Genomic DNA, 17,033 nt, shown 5'->3' with positions numbered 1-17,033 from the left:
AATGATTCCTCAAGGTTTAATTGTGTTCTGTGATTGAATAGACCCAATTCCTTGGGGAATAGTGGGTTGCCCTATTGTTGTATCGGATGCTCCAGAGGCTGCATCACCACATCCACTTCCCCAGCACACCACAGGCACTAGACCAGACCAAGCAGGAGTTCTATCAAATAGCACAATTTTCCCACGTCATTGGATGCATAGATGGGACACATGTTGCAATATCCCCCCTTCCCAGAACGAGTATGTGTTCAGGAATCGCAAATCCTACCATTCCCTGAGCATACAGGTAGTGTGTAATGCCAAGCACATCATCACTGACATAGTCGCAAAATACCCAGGCAGCACGCACAACGCATTCATCTTCCGCCACAGTGGGATACACCGTCGACTCGCAAGTGGGGAGTTTGGTGAGGGATACCTACTAGGTAAATGCATTTGTACAAAGGACACACAAGTAAAGCATAGCATTGTCAGGACAGTGTTTAACCACATTCCTCTCACCCCACAGGTGACAGTGCGTATGCGGTCCGTGACTTCATTCTGAATTCCTACCTGAATCCTGCCAACGCTGGGGAGCGGAGGTACAACAGTGCCCACACAGCAACCTGAAGTACCATTGAGCGGACCTTCGGGATGCTCAAGAGCAGATTCAGATGCCTACATAAGAGTGGAGGGGCACTACAATACAGCCCCCAGACCTGTTGCAAGATAGTGGTAGTATGTGCCATGCTGCACAACATCGCCCCCAGGAAAGGCACCCCAGTGGAGCTCAGTGAATCGGATTCATCCGATGATGAGGGGCCAGCGCCAGGACGCATGCCAGCCGGTGTTGTTGGTGCAGCTGCTGGGCGCCAGAGGTGGGATGAGATTACACGCAACTATTTCTAGGTAAGAATAGATGACACAATGCTAAATATCAGTTGGGAGGCAGTGTTTTATTTCCTTGATTCAGGAGAAATGATGGCACACAGCCTGTGTTCCCAACAATGTATAGTCAAATGCACAGCACATGTTATTATCACAGTGCGATAGCACAATCCGGAGCGAGTGTCCATGCGAACTGTTTCGAGGCACCCAACTCCTGGTTCAACTTAGTACACCTCAAGTGCGGAGCTGTTGTGCCGGAGCCCCTGGCAGGGGGTGCACAGTGCCCTCCTCACATGTCCCAGTTGCCCTGCTGTGATGCCCACTACGGCGCCTCTCCGTGGGGGGTAAGGGGGTGCTGCTGCTCCTGGCTGATTGTGCGTCCTCATTGGTCGGAGTGAGGACTCCTGGTCCTGTAGTGCGAGCTGCCCGCAGCTCATCCACAGCAGATGTGATCTGTACCAGGGCCCTTGCCACATCCTGGCTGTTGTGTGCCGCCTCACGCTGCATGCATATGCTTCGCCTTGACAGCACATTTATTGCTGAGGCCAGCCGGTTAACTGCCCGTGTGTACAGGTCTAGGCGCTGCATCCCCCTGTGCCTAGCTGCACGATCTTCCCTCAGTTCCGCACAGAGGGCCTCCAGGGCACCCGTAATGCCATGAAGCCAGCCCTGACCTCCCTCTGTAATGTGCGTATGTTTTTTGCCTGCAGGCGCTGTACCGCCAACATTTGGCCCTCCAGCCCGCCGAAGACTGTGTCCTCTCTTGGGGCTGCTCCACTGGTCGATGGAAGTGCCCTGTGCCTTGTTGGAACTGGCGGGATAGGATCAGCATGGTCTTGTGGCTCTGGCTGTGCTGGGACTGGTACTACATCGCCATCTGTGTCCCGGCCTTCATCCTCCAATGGGGGCAGTGGTGGCACTACAATACGCCTGCGGCGTCTTGGAGGGATTACTGGGCTGTCCTCCTCCTCCATTTCCTCCTCTTGCCCTGGTGCCTCTGGGTTTTGGGGTTCGTCCTCTCCTCCTCTGGCTAGTTCCTGTGTTTTTGATGGTGCTGTGGACATAAATGCATACATTAATTTTCTGTCCAGACTTGCACTTGTCATGCATTAAATTTCACTGTTTGGATTTACATGGGTACTGTCAGTCTGTATTTTGCCTTTCCTGATGTGCATATGCTGTTAGGGACTGGCTGGGTGTAATTGCACCACTGTAATGTGCATGTGACTACATCTCCCATTATGCATTGCTGTGTGTGCTTGGGTACCTGCACTGGAGTTTTTGTCTGATTCTGCCCATGGGTCGCTACTGGGTGTGTGGGGATAGTTGGGGAGTATCAGGGGGGTGATGGCATGCTTCTGACCTTGTCTTGATGCCGGGGGGTCGGAGCTGTCCAGGTCGGACACGCCCATCACAATCTCTGGTAGCAGGGTCCCCTCAACCTGTTCCTCAAGTGGTGTGGAGTCAGTGGCGGTGGAGGGCCCAGCACAAGTATTCTTTGCTTGCTCCAACCTGGCAGCCACCTGTGCATTGACTTTGCGCTGGATGTCTGACCAGATCCGGCGCTTGCGTGTCTCCGGCACCCGCAGGGACTTCTTCCCAAAGAACAGTTTGTGGCTTACCACCATTTCCTGTATCAGGACCTCCAATTCAGTTTCTGAAAACTTATGTTATCTCTTCCTGCCTGTTTCCCCCTGCTGCTGTTTCTCCTGGCTGGCCATGTCTCCAGTGTCTGCCATTGGTTCTTGCACTGCAGAGTTCCCTCACCTCCACTCCTTCTCTCACACAGTGCTTCAGAAACTCAGGTGCAGCATGAGTAGCTTCCTGGTTGTGATGTCATCATGCTGCACCTGAGTTTCCGATTCTCTAATTTGCGAATTTCACAATTTTGCGATTCTTTCAGATAAGGAATCGCTATTTCACATCTCGCAAATAAATAGCGATTTTTACAGAATCGCTATTTAATTGCGATTTTTTATATACATCCCGTTTTGCGATTCTCAACTTGCGATTCGCTAAAAATCGCTGATCGAGATTGGCAAAATGGGGGTTTGATACATATGGCCCTATGTGCAGATGGAGGGAGAGAGATTTACATCACAATCATCATTTCAGGACACTGGAAATTCTTCTGTATATTTTAGCCTCACTGCAGAGTATCCCCCAGCTGTCTCATTATCCAACAGTTAAATGGTAATAATAGATGTCATTGTGAGTCTCACGCATTCCTAACATCTGTAAATGACACTTAATTCACAGAGGAAAATACACAAAATGCAACCGTCCAAGCGTTGCCTCAGATGCACCTAACACATCACAGCATCAACATTTCACAAGGCCATTATTTCTTATTTTAGAAAACAGCGAACAATTGCTAAAATAATGCTTTCCAATTTGAAGAATAGTTTCACCGTCATACTTCCGGGCAAACAGTTTGTTTTCAATCGCAAATTGAGTGTTTCATTGACACCAGCATTCTTTAAAACGGACCTCCTGTTGTGTTTATGCAAATGAAAATGCAATGCACAATATTAACCACAAAATAGTCCTGTAAAGTCAAGGAAACATTCAGCTTCGTCACAATGTGCATTTTTAAATCACTCGTTACCAATGAAAATTTTAGCGATATTCACAAATCTCTTAAACCGTGCTCTGTGCGATATCTGGTGTGGGAATGACCAGTTTAGGCCTCTCGCAAATGCAGCGCAGAAATGACATGGACACATACACGTTTTACTTGTGTCGGGCTTGCCCCACATGAGAGTCCTCCCCCTTTTATCAACCCCGCAGGCCACGCCTGGCCTACGGATGATGCAGTTGAGGTTCCGGCTAAAGAGTTCGACCACAAGACCGCTAATCACTACATCCCTCTACAAATTGGTTCTTGAACAATGAAAACTTCGGAAAAGTCTAATGCGCATAAACAGTTCAGTTGCAACAGTCTCTCGTGTCGAAACACACAAAGTCCTGGAGTCGCCGTTTGGGGCGAGGATTAGGTCTGTGGCTATAATGATGTTGCTGGCCTCGGATGGACGGTTCACATCTTCTTCTCCCCGGTCCTGAGCATCTCTGCCCAGGCTCGGTGGGTGGCGAGGGTCGGCCTCTCCAGATTCTGCTGGGACTTCTTTGAACCAGGAGATGTTCTGAGACACTTCTTCGCTCCCTCTTCGGGTGGTCACCATCGTTCCATTGCTGGTCACCACCGCCAGGTGCCTGGTTCATGCTTGCGGCCTTTTAATAGGACAGGGGCACCCAGCCGGAGTGACCTGGGTGCGGAGTGGCGCCGGATGCTTGCTCGATGATTCTGCCACTCTCGTCTTGCTTGGGTCTCCTCGACGTCCGGGGGTGGGGACGTCCACCCTGGTCACATAGGGATCCAGTCTCTCCGTGGCCCTCTGAACATGAGGGACCAGGAGCTCCGCAGCGTGGTGCAATGTGAGGTGCTTCTGTACTCCCTGAGGAACTTGTGGATATGCCGTTCAGGATCCGCTTGTTCCACGCTGGCAATCCGTAGTATTTTGTCTAAGGTCCTCATAAACCGCTCTACGTCCCCATTGGCTTGGGGCCATTGGGGCATGACAAGGCGGTGATGGACCCCTCGTTGAGAGAGGAAAACATCAAACTCAGCCCCTTGGAATGGGGGACCATTGTCTCTCCGGATCTTCGTGGGGAACCCAGAAGTGGAAAACACCTTCTCCAAGACAGGAGTCACATTGGCAAAGGCGGTCGAGATGATTGGTTCCACTATAGGGTATTTAGAGAACCCATCACCTAGGATAAGCGTGTGCTTCCCACCAGGGAAACTCCCAAAATCTATGCTCACTTTCGACCATGGGATGGTGCAGGTCTCTTCAGTGATTACGGGAATTGGCCTCTCAGGAGCGCTGGTTATCTGGCAGGCTCGGCAGCGGCCTACTAAGTCTTCCACCATGGCCTCGGGTTCTGGAAACCAGACTTTCTCTCTTATCCTTGCCTTCATTTTGGTCACACCTTGGTGCCCCCCATGGGCCAGTTAAGATGCTCGTTGTCGCAGAGATTGCGGTATCACTAACCCCGGGCCTCCTAAGAGTATTCCATCTGCCGTGGTGCTCAATTCGCTCCTTACCCTCCATATCTTTGTCAGCTCCTCACGGTCTTCGGGCACCCATGTGGTATCCTGTTGAAGATAGTTCTTCCACGACCCTTCTTGAACTGCCTGGAGAGTCCGGGTGAATATGGGGTCTTGCTCGGCGGATTTCATGATTTGCTCGAGCGTCGCCGCTTAGATCATCTTTACATATTGTTCCGACCCTTCAAAATCATCCTCCTCTTCCTGGGGCGCTGGGTGCCGGGACAAGAAGTCTGCAGGGTTCTTTGCCCCCAGCCGGCATACTACTTCTATCTGGTAGGGCTGAGTTGCATGGCCCATTGCTCAATCTGGGGTGGTGGAAGAGGGGCTGACCCTTTGAAGAGGGGAATCAACTGCTGGTGGTCAGTTACCACTGTGAATGGTTGGCCCATCAGGTACAGATGGAAGTGATTACAGGCCCATTTTATGGCGAGCGCTTCTCGTTCAATATGGGCGTACCTCGTTTCAGTAGGAGTCAATGACTTGCTGGCAAACAAGAGGGCTGCCCATCGACCTGGCTCCTGCTCCTGGGCAAGCACTGCCCCAAGCCCCACTGGAATGGCGTCTACCAGTAGTTCCGTTCACTTCGCCGGATCAAAGTATGCAAGGGTGGATTCTCCTAGTAGCGTGTCTTTGATGCTCCGGAAGGCTTCCTCTTCTCGTAGTACCCATTGCCATTTGACGTCTATTTTTGTAAGAGCCCTCAGTGGTTCGGCGCGGGTTGCGAGATCAGGAATGAACCTCCTGCAGTAATTAGCTATGCCAAGTCCGCACTTCGGTGGGAGTGGTTGGAGCTGGGGCATTTCGGATGGCTTGCGACTTCTTCGGGTCCACCTGGATATCTTGCTAATTGAACACGCACCCAAAGAATTCCAGAGATGGTTGGAAGAATAGACACTTCTCTTTGTGGAGGGTCACACCATGTTCACTGAGGCGCCGCAAGGTAATTCTCAGGTGACTGTGATGGTCAGCGGCCGCGGCAAAGTGGATCAGGATGTCGTCGCTGACATTTATCACTCCTGGCAGCCCGGACAACATCTCGCGGATAGTGTTCTGCAATACCTCTGCGGACGAGGCTATTCCGAAGGTCGTAACTTGTAACAGCACAGTCCTAAGTGGGTACTAAATGTTGTAAAGTAGCGACTTTCCTCCACTAGCGGCAGTTGGTGGTCCCCCGCGTTCAGGTCGATCTTTGAAAACCACCTTGAGCCGTTGACGTTCGCAATTAAATCATCCATCATTGGTGTGATGTGACACTCTCTTCAAGGCGGATGGCACCAGGCTGCTTGGGTTTTTCCGCGATGACGATCGGGGACACCCAAGGTGTCGGTCCCGAGACCTTTTCTATTACGCCTTGTTGTTCCAGGTTTTCCAGTTCTTTTTCCACCAAGGGTCTCAGGTGAAAAGGAATTCTCCTATGTCAAAGTGCGACCAGGGTGACGGACTTGTCAATATGCAGTTTGATGGGGTCGCACTTGATGAGTCCGGGTCCTTGGAAAAGTTTGGGGAACTGGTACAAAATCTCGTTGACCTGGTGTGCCTGGACGCTCCGGGCAAATGACACGAGGCCGAGGTCACTGCTGTGTGACTGCTGATTAGAGTGTCCGCTTCACAATCTATGACATGGATGACGGTTGTAACTTCCTGGTCGTTCGACCTAACTGGGACGGATATCTTTCCTTTCAGTGGCAGAGGAGTTTGGGTCCCATAGGCAAATATCTTAGTCCGGGACGGGGTGATTGGTGGTCGAGGTTGGAGGCGCTGGTATTGCTGCAGGCCCATCACATTGATGGACGCCCCGATATCGATAATTGCCTTTACCTCTGATCCGGTGATGTTAATCATGCAGGTGGGCTGCGGCCTCCTGTGACGCTTAAGCTCTCGTGTGAATGAGATCAGGTACGTTTCCACTTCATCCTCATTCGTGGATAAATCTTCTGGCCCTTGGTACCTTCGGCTTACTCTTTGTGCTTCCTCCATCTGTGGGAAGTCTGTTGTGGACAGGTGTCGTACCGCTCATGAGGGCGGCTTTTGTCCTTATGTGTCTCGGCCTCGATTCCATCTCCTGCACACTGCTGAGAAGTGGTTGGGAATCCCACAGTTTGTGCAGGTTTTTCCTTGCGCGGGGCAGTCCTTTGCTGCATGTGGCTCATGACCGCAGAGCCCACACTGCACCTTGGGCATACCAGGCCTTGTCTTCTTGGGTGTGTCACTTCGTGCCTTCATGCGGAGGGCATCGGCCAGCTCAGTCTTGATGGTCTCTGGTCTTCCTTGGGGCTTTGTGAGAGCCTGGTCCATTTTGTTAGCTCTTGCTGTGGATAGATCGTGGGTCCTCGCTAATATGAAGATGTCTTCCAATGTAATTCTTGGTTGGCGTAGGATGTATCCCCTGAGCATCTTGTCTCAGCACCCTTGGATCATCTGGGCACGTATCTCCTTGGGTTGATCATCCTCTGGCCAGTTTGAGCAGGCGGGCGCAAAATGAATCAATTGACACTCCTTCTCTTTGGCGGGCCTGGCGCAATTTGAATTGTTCCAAGTCCGGATTCAGTTGGGGATCAAAGTGTTCATCTAAAGCTGCCACTGCAGCGTTTTAGTCCATGGCGATGCCTGTATTCGGTAAGTGTTTGAATAACTTGAATATTTAATCTCCGGCATAGTGAAGAAGTAACGACCTCTTTCGATCCAGATTTTCTACCTCTGGGACGATGTGGCCAAGTCTTCCAGTTCGCTGAAGGGTGGCAGTACCCCGGTAAGTGCGTGTTGCGCTGGGATTCTCTGTTGTGGCTGGTCTTCATCACCCATGCTGTCTGCAGTTGGGTGACTTACGTTCCTCCTTCTATCCTTGCCCCTTTTCTATGTGCAGCGTCCTCTAGCTTGAATTTTTCCTTTTTCTCTGCTGCTATGTCTTCTTCTGGGAGGGCGCCCCTTATCTTCTTCTCTGGCGTGCTGTGTGTCCCCTCTATGGCCTCCCTGAATCTGTTGCTCTGCGGCTGTGGTTGCACTGCACTCTGTGTCCTTCTTCTCCTTCTGATTTTTTTTTCCATTCTGATTGGGCTGTGTGTGTCTTTCCTTTTGTCCTTTTCTCTTCCCCTTTCCTATTTTCCTTTTTTCTCCCTTTGTTCCGTGTGGCTGCCTATGTGAGTAGGAAGCAGGACTGCTCATTCTCCCGCACAACTCCTCCCGAGTTCGCAGGCACCCTGGCAGCTCCTTCTGCTCACCTCCGGGCTCGCGAGCACTTCCTGCAGCCGCTGTGGCACTGCGGCACACTCCTTGCACATGCATGCTACTCCGGGCTCTCCATCACAGCACCAGGCGGGGCAGTCGTGGAGTTGAGCAGCGCCGCCTCGGTGGCGACTGCACACGTGCTTCAGGAGGCACGGCATCTGGTCCTCGCAGGGCAGCAGACCACGACAGGTCTCAGCAGGCACCAGGTGTCTCCTTCTTGACCGGTTGGCCCGTGGGGCACCACAGCAGGGCAGCGCACGCCCATGGGGCGCAGACGTTACTCCCGCAGCGTCCCAGGCAATGAGACGAAGTTCGGTTCTGCAGCACGGCAGCAGCGGCACCTCCGGCAGAGGACCCACACAGGGGCAGCCGGGTGTACACGAGAGTACTGCCCTCCTCATCGCCAATGTGATACCTGGTGTGGCAATGACCAGGTAAGGCCAAGCGCAAACGCAGAGCAGAAGTGAAGTGGACACATACACTTTTTACTTGTGTCGGGTCTTGCGATACGTGAGGGTCCTCCCCCTTTTATTAACCCCGCATGCCACGCCTGGCCTGCGGACGACATGGTCGTAGTTCCGGCTAACAAGCTGGACCACAAGACCGCTAACCATTACACTCTGCACAAGAATTGGAATAAATCACAGAGACATCATTCCTTTTTTGCAGTTTAAAATATCCAAATGCAAAATGTCAGTGCTTTATTAGGACAGAGGTGTTAATTGTATTATCATAACGTTGTTTGTGTTCAAACTAGTAAGGCAACACATGCAAAAACATATTTTGTGAGAGGGTGGTAAGAGAATATTCAGATCACCATTTTTATGAGTATTTCTGCTTTCATACATTTTATGGTAGGTATTCTTAGAGCAAGCAGCAAGAGGTCAAGCACCAGTGGCACAGTAATGGCGGGGAAATTATCTACTATGAGAAAAGAAGCTGCTATTGCTAACAGAAAAATACATTTAAGCTCAGAGCTTAAGAGAAAGATGGCTACCCTCACCCACTACAATTGGCATGCTACATCATTGGGTGCCTCCTCATTATCAGCAATTATGTAGGTATGCATTGGGCTCCCTTGTGAGTAGATAGTGGGATAGAGGCTTTTATATATGCAAACACACTCACAGCAAGTCACACAACTATAAGTGGTAAATATCATTTTTTTTTAATGCACTTAAACCTGAACAATATGTGACTTTTAACTGTTTATTTTTTCAGTGAATTTCATTGGCTTTCTGATGATGTTCTTAATTTGGACATGCACAGTGGAGTTGGATCAAGGGCCTGGCCAGGCACTTTGCCTCATTTGCCTCAGGGGTTGAAGGCAAGGCTTGGACAGAGCCTTGACCCAGCCCATCATGGGCACTCAAACCCGCTGCATATGGCTGAAGGTCATATTGTGCAAGGGATGAGCACATGACCTTGCCTGTTGCTGCTGCCCAAGAGTTGGCCCATAGAGCTTGCCCTTTAAATAGGCCATTTGTATTATTTTTCCAGATGTGAAAATACTAAATAGCCCTAAAGTGCCAGACCCTGTGGCCAACCCATGAAGAATATGACAGAATGTGGTGAAAAGAGGGGGTTAGCTGCCAACAGTGGGATGGGAGCATGGCATAGTTGTGGCTCCCTGTGGCCAACCGCAGCTCTGTGCGGCATATGTTGGCACCCCACTAAATGTGGGCCACAGGTCCTGGCCTGGGGACTGGCCTGGCTGCCAATTCTAACTGCAGTATGGTTGCAGGGCCATCAGGCAGTCAACCTCCACTCGCCATGCACAGGAGGGGCTGACCATGCTCCGAGGGATGGGCCCAGGGAGCTTTTGAAAGTGATTTTTGATCTAAAACACCAAAATGTCACTGAAAAAAGCAAAGCAAAGGTTACTGTGCAGTTGAGCGGAACACCTGAACATATATTTGGACAAGCATTTGAAAGTCAATTAAAAAACACAGTTAAAGTGCTGTTATGGTCATGAATTAAAACTGGAAAAACATTGAAATCTGCAAGGTATGATTAGGAACACAATCAATAATTCTTGCAGCACATGAAATGGAATTCTTACAACCTCACAAGAATCATACCAATTAATACAATATTCTTTGTTGTCTCTGTTAAAGTGGTATGGTAATGTGGTATGTCAACTCATTTGTAAAACTGCATCACTTTTAATTTCGGAAGAGGTCACATGCATTCCACTTGGTGTGTATTTTTTATCGTTTGCATGGCTGTTGTGCATCTCATGGAATGCATAATTAATTATAACTGGAATATTCGGGGTTTTTGGTTTGAATTCATACCCATTACCATAATGATACTTGAACTATGGCTTTTAGATGAATGCTATTGTTTTTATAAACATAGATTACGATTTTGCATACAAGGCTTACTGTAACCGGAGTCTTGTCCTTATATACATATTATTAGAAACCCTGAACTTTCGTTGCCTGCAGTAATAAGAAGAGAACAAGGAGCACTGATTACAATTAGAATATTTGGGTTTCATTTACCTTTCATGAATAGATTGTCTTGGCCAGTGAATTAAGTGGTTCTGTAGCTGTTGTGTGTAACACGATTGTAGATTTCCAATACTTGCCACAATTGTTCGCACACTTTGCAGATTTCAAGGAACAAACCTTTTTCTGTTTGAACTGGAACCAAATATTAACGTTAGAGAATGTACTACATAATGTGACTTTTCTTGCAGAAAATATTTTAGATAACAGTGCCCAAAATGGTTTTCCTTCATTGCTGATAATTTTAGTGACCTGACAAAGAAGACTTTTGAAAGATTTATGAAGAGTTTTTTGTGTGCATGGATGAGGATGAACTTATTTTACAGCGTTTTATGAAATGTCTTCCAGGTTTCACAGTGCCTTATGGAATATGGGTTTCTATAACTGAATTTCCTTGCAATACAATCACCCAAACACCACTGATGAGGCTGCTTCAGCCTTGTGAATATTTGAGCTACTACTGTAATCAGCTTTAACATGAAAATCTAAATAATTGATATTGCCCCAGCACAGAGTACAATTTGCAGATTTTTGAGGTACATGAAAAAAGCACACTCCACCCTTGACATACCTCATTAGAGTTGTCTTTTAATCTGGGATTCTTTGAGGTATGAGGTTACTGTCAGTATATCGGGCATTGGATTCTCCAAACAGAAGGCCAATAGGCAAGGAAGCAGTCATGGCTTTGTTGCTATTCCCACAGCAAACCAGCAGGCCTGGTTGTCTGTCCCGCTGGGCAGGACTGACTCTGGAGGGTTTCTGGGCTGATCTGTTGTGTGTTTCTCGCATGGCCCATTGTAGCTTTCTCTATGTTAGCCTAACTGTGCACGTTGTAGGCCTCATTTTCCTTTGCACATGTTACTATATAAACACGTTTAGCTTTTGTGGCACATTGCACTTTCACATGGAACCTGCAAATGTTTTTGTGTTCTCTTCTTTTCCTGGGTTATAGTCTGAACAGCATAGACAAGGTCAAACAGCAATGTCCCTTGTTATTTTTCTAGGGCAGGCACTAGCACCTAGACGTAACACAAGAATGTAACTGTTGTTAATGTGCACTCATGTCCTATCATATAGATGAGCGCATGAGCAGAAAACAGACACATGGAACAAGAGTTCTGAGACAAGAGCACTGAGGCTGCTGAGATGTAGAACATTCATCTATGTATGCCACGGTATGTGGTCTGCCAATAATCCCAGAGATCTTTGATATATTCATGTAGCTTCATTATCCAGGAAGGGGGGTTTAGGTTTCTTTGTCCTGTAAAATGACAAGGCTTTTCATGATATATGGATTATTAACCAAGCTAACAATATTTTTAGTATGCATTTGTTTTCTAATTGTGGCACGTATACAGCATTTCCGAGTACGATAGTTAAAAAAAATATTCTAAACTTCCTTTGTGCCCCCTGGTTATCTGATTGTGGACAAGAACGAGTTAGAGAGCGAAAGGATGTGTCCTGTTACCAAGATCATTGAGAGAGTCAAGAGTGTTGTGTTCTGGGGTGCCAACTCACTTGTTTCTCTAGTAAGGTTAGAAGGGCAAGTGAGACACTATAGCTAGTCGGACTCGGACCAATAGGTACTGAGATGATATGGTGACTCAGTCCCTACATACTAATGTTTTATGGTTCTAAGCATTGTTCTGTTCTAAGAGTCGAATCTCTGAAACAGATCCTTCAATCAAGATCTAATGCTTCATTTCGTCCAGAAGTACAATATAACGGCCGGCCCCAGATACTCTACACATAGAATAACACATCACATTGCTGTAATTTTCAAGTAGAATCCTATATTATGCTAAAGGAAGAAAAGTCAACATCTGGTAACCCTTGCAGCATCCCAATTAGTTTTATTGCTTAAATGCTTAAAGCAACATCAAAGTTTCTGATAACACGCTACAGGCAGTATACTGTTACTAAACTTTAATTCTTTAAAAGGGGATAAATAAAAAACAATACTATGGTACAAGGAGAGAACATGATTTTCTTACCAGTGAATTTCAAAAGTGACATAAATGTGGCATGGAACCCTGTACTGAAGAAAGTTGAATCAATGTATGTACCTCTTTTTAATGCAAATCATGCTCCCAAGTCCACAACCACAAATATGCAATAGCCTTAGTGGAGTCTAAAAGCAGGGTACAGCAAACAGGAAACAGTGTAGGGACCGATGATAGAACTGGTGGAATTTTATACACCTACTACCCTGGAATTTGTTTAAGGCGGATAAGTTAATTTTTAAAAGGCCTTCTACACAGACAGTCAAGCGACCAGTTTTACATTATCTCCTACATTTGAATGTGTAAAAGGACACAGAACATCTCAGCAAGTTGGGTTTTTATTCTCACAATGCATGAGCAATGTTAAAACATATGATCATTAAAGGGATTCCTAAAGAGGGAGGGTCCTCTATTTTTTTAGGCCCAAATCGCGGAGCACAGAGAAGAGCTACCTCTCAAATGATACCCATTCATTTCCGTTTGTCAAGCAACTCTTCTGATGAAGGTTGGTCAGCCTTATACAGTTCAATTACCAGTGATAAGCCAGTTTCAACTCTGCAATTGGCACATCATTCCTTTCTGTCGTCTAGGGCCTTGAGGGAATGATATATTTCTTATTTCAGATGTAATGGCTATCACCAAAAATGTGTATCTCTAGTTTTTCTTCTTTCTCTGCACAGTTTAGAAGCAGACTTAAAGTTATGGAGGCCAGGGACATCTATGAGAATATCTTGAGTCACAACAGCAATGGATTTTCTTACTCCATTTTGGTCAGATGCAGGGGCATGATGGGTCCCTATAAAAGAAAGGAAACAGAGCCACACTTTGTTGGTTTTGGAGTATAAACGCAGCCTCAAATTGGCGTGTAGTGGGCCTCTCACACACTGGGCCCTGGCACAAATGCACCTCCTGTGCTATTGATAGACATACCCCCAATTTTGATTTTAGTGAGCCTGCTTTGCTTGTTTCAAGACCTCACTGCTCAGTTCCCATTTACCTTTCTTGTTTAAGGACCAAACACGAAAACCATTACCTGTGCATACATTTTTAAAGTCTGAAGCAGCACGATCAGAATGCGACCCTACCTTTACTCAGCCCGTCAATTTTCAAGTTCACCGCCGGCCCTAAGTGATACATACAAAGCCATTTAAATGTTTAGTGTTTTTAAAACAAACTCACACAGCAGAAAGATTGGAAAAAACGAATGGCTTCAACACCATGAGAGTTTTATTTGAAGTTGGAGGACATTTTTTTTATACTGTCCTACACAACCACTATATCCCTGGTGGTGATGAACAGTACAAAAACAGCAAACCGACCTCTAACTATTAATAGGGCAGGTGGCTGGATGGCTTACCTCTGACAGCCAGTACTACTTTGGGCCATCAGAGGTAGTTTTATGCAGGTGGAGCAGATCTCCATAAGCTCAAAATTGAGGTGGCAGACTGAGTGTTTGGCCTATAGGCTATGCCATCCCCATTGCCACAGAGTATCCTCTCCGTCACACTCTAAATTGGGCCCAATATTATGAACCTTTGTAGAGGTATTGAGCACAAATAAACCATAGACTTTATTTAAAGTCTTGTTTATTTCTACTCGTAATCTGGGACTTTGTTTAATATTAGTAAATGATCTATGCTCCAATTCAGAGGACCCATGGCATTGAAGTTTAGATTGAATTCTCTTGTTCGTTATAGGCAATAGCTTCCATATGGAGGGCTACTATCTATACTGTTACAGGCAAGCTAAAAGTGATGGAATCCAATGGACTAAGAGAACAATGATGAAGAAATAAAATATACACACTGATAGTATGAGAAAATTAATTGGGATTTCAGTGAGCACTAGAAGATTAGTTGAAAGGAAGAATTATAAGGAAAATATCTAGTCTTCATAGAAAACCAGATATTTAATCAGCACCCTTGAAACAGCCCTCTAGCTGAACGCTCCTTATTGGCACATCACACCATTCTACCCCCAAACTGCACTCAGGAAAATCAAAAAAAGAGGAGGAAATTAAATTAAATCAGCTACTTAGGCCCTGATTATGAGTTTGGCGGTCCATGAACCACCAAACTTACTGTGGTGCGGCAGTGACGGGATGGCCTCCCTATCACAATGCCATATTATATCTTTGGCGTTTCAACGCTGTGAAAGACAGCATTCAGTGTTCAGCGTTTCCAAACTATTTGAGAATGTTAAATGAAGAGATTGAACAGGAATAAACAATTGCTGCAGAGATAGCTAAGGACAGTTCAAAAAGTTGCCAAAGTTCAGGACCACTCAGTCAAGATCCTCTTGGGCAACCAATCACTGAAAATAAAGCTACCATAACCATGAAGGAGGTGGAAACTGTAATGGAACAAGCAAGCCAGTAAAATGTTGATTTAGAACAGTTAGGGGCCGATTCCGATCTGGAAAAAGGCTGTATGAATCGTTGTACGGAGCGTTTTCTCCGTACGACTCGTACCCGGTAAACTTTTCTTACAACCTAGGAATTTGCGGAATTTTGGTAAGTTCGCGTTCTGCGGAGAACTCAAAATTGCCCAAAATTCTGCTTTCCGCGACTTCGCGAAATTTTTTCTTGTTCGCGTTCTCAAAATGCGTGTTCGCGAGATATTTCTCCACGAGCACGCAAACAGCAACTGTGAACAGGAAAAAAGCATCGCGAACAAGCAATTCCGCGTGTTTGCGGAATTTCTGCATGTTCGCTGAGATTTTTTACCGTTTCGCGGAGATTTGCGTAACACGATTACGCAAATTCCGCCCACCCCTAGAATCATACAAAAGACCGTAAGGGTAAAAAAAAACAACGATTCTGATCTGGAACAGCTTGTACGTGACGTCCTGACGTATTTAAGCAGCGGTTTCCGGCCCAGCAAGTACGATTCATCCCTACGGCACTCCGTACGGCTCTTTTCTTACGGGAGCAAAACACAGCCGGAAAAGCAGAGTCCTACGCGAACCGCTATGCAACGGAGCCCCAGTACGCGACGTACACGCCATGAACCCCATCGTACGTGTCATCCCGGTCCTCTTAGCCTACGACCTGGTGCACCGGACCCAACGCACATGCCGCAGAAGGTGAGAACAACACCCAGGGGCCAGGGTGGGGGTGAGGGGCAGGAAACATACCCCATACCCAAATCCAAACCTATAATATGGAGCCCATACATTACCACCAGGGTCTGGTCACTTGGGGGGACGTGTCCAGCAAACTCTGTGTACCGCAACAACTGAAGTGGACATGTACGGTGCGTTGCACACGTACCCCTACGGCACCAGTACAATAGTGATAGGATGTGTACACACGCAATGAATACGTGGGTACAGTGCATTTCACACGTACCCGTAAGGCACCAGTAGAACAGTGATACGGACCATACACACGCAATGAATGCTTGGGTACGGTGCATTTCACACGTACCCCTACGGCACCAGTAGAACAGTGATACGGACCGTACTCACGCAATGAATCCGTGGTTACGGTGCGTTTCACACGTACCCCTACGGTACCAGTAGAATAATGATACGGACCGTACACACGCAATGAATGCGTGGGTACGGTGCATTTCACACGTACCCCTACGGCACCAGTAGAACAGTGATACGGACCGTACACATGCAATGAATGCGTGGGTACGGTGCGTTTCACACATACCCCTACGGCACCAGTAGAATAGTGATACGGACTGTGCACACGCAATGAATGCGTGGGTACGGTGCGTTTCACCCGTACCCGTACGGCACCAGTACAATACTGATACGAGCCGTACACACGCAATGAATGCGGGGGTACGGTGCATTTCACACGTACCCCTACGGCGCCAGTACATTTGGGATACGAGGCGTACACACGCCACAAATGTGGGGTTACGGTCTGGCCCTGCATGTTACCTTCATATTGGTGTGTGTGTAGGTCCAGGCCAGCAGTGTACTGCTCCAAGGGGGTGGGTGGGTGGCTGCAGAGGATTCCCAGCAGTGGCCAGCCATATGGGGGTGGCTGCAGATCAATACCAGCAGTGTCCAGACATGTAGGGGTGGCTGTAGAGGACTCCCAGCAGTGGTCAGCCATATAGGGGTGGCTGTAGATGAATACCCGCAGTGTCCAGCCATATGGGGGTGGCTGCAGATGAATACCAGCAGTGGACAAACATATAGGGGTGGGTGCAGATGAATACCAGCAGTGTCCAGACATACGGGGGGGTGCAGAGGACTCCCAGCAGTGAACAAAGACATGGGGGTGGGTGCAGAGGACTCCCAGCAGTGGCATGCAATATGAGGGGTGGGTGCAGAGGACTCCCAGCAGTGGAC

Source organism: Triturus cristatus, chromosome 5_2 (genome assembly GCF_964204655.1).
Source record: "Triturus cristatus chromosome 5_2, aTriCri1.1, whole genome shotgun sequence".
NCBI classification, from domain to species: Eukaryota; Metazoa; Chordata; class Amphibia; order Caudata; family Salamandridae; genus Triturus; species Triturus cristatus.
The sequence above is the reverse complement of the archived record's forward strand: the minus strand, read 5'-3'. Positions refer to the sequence as shown.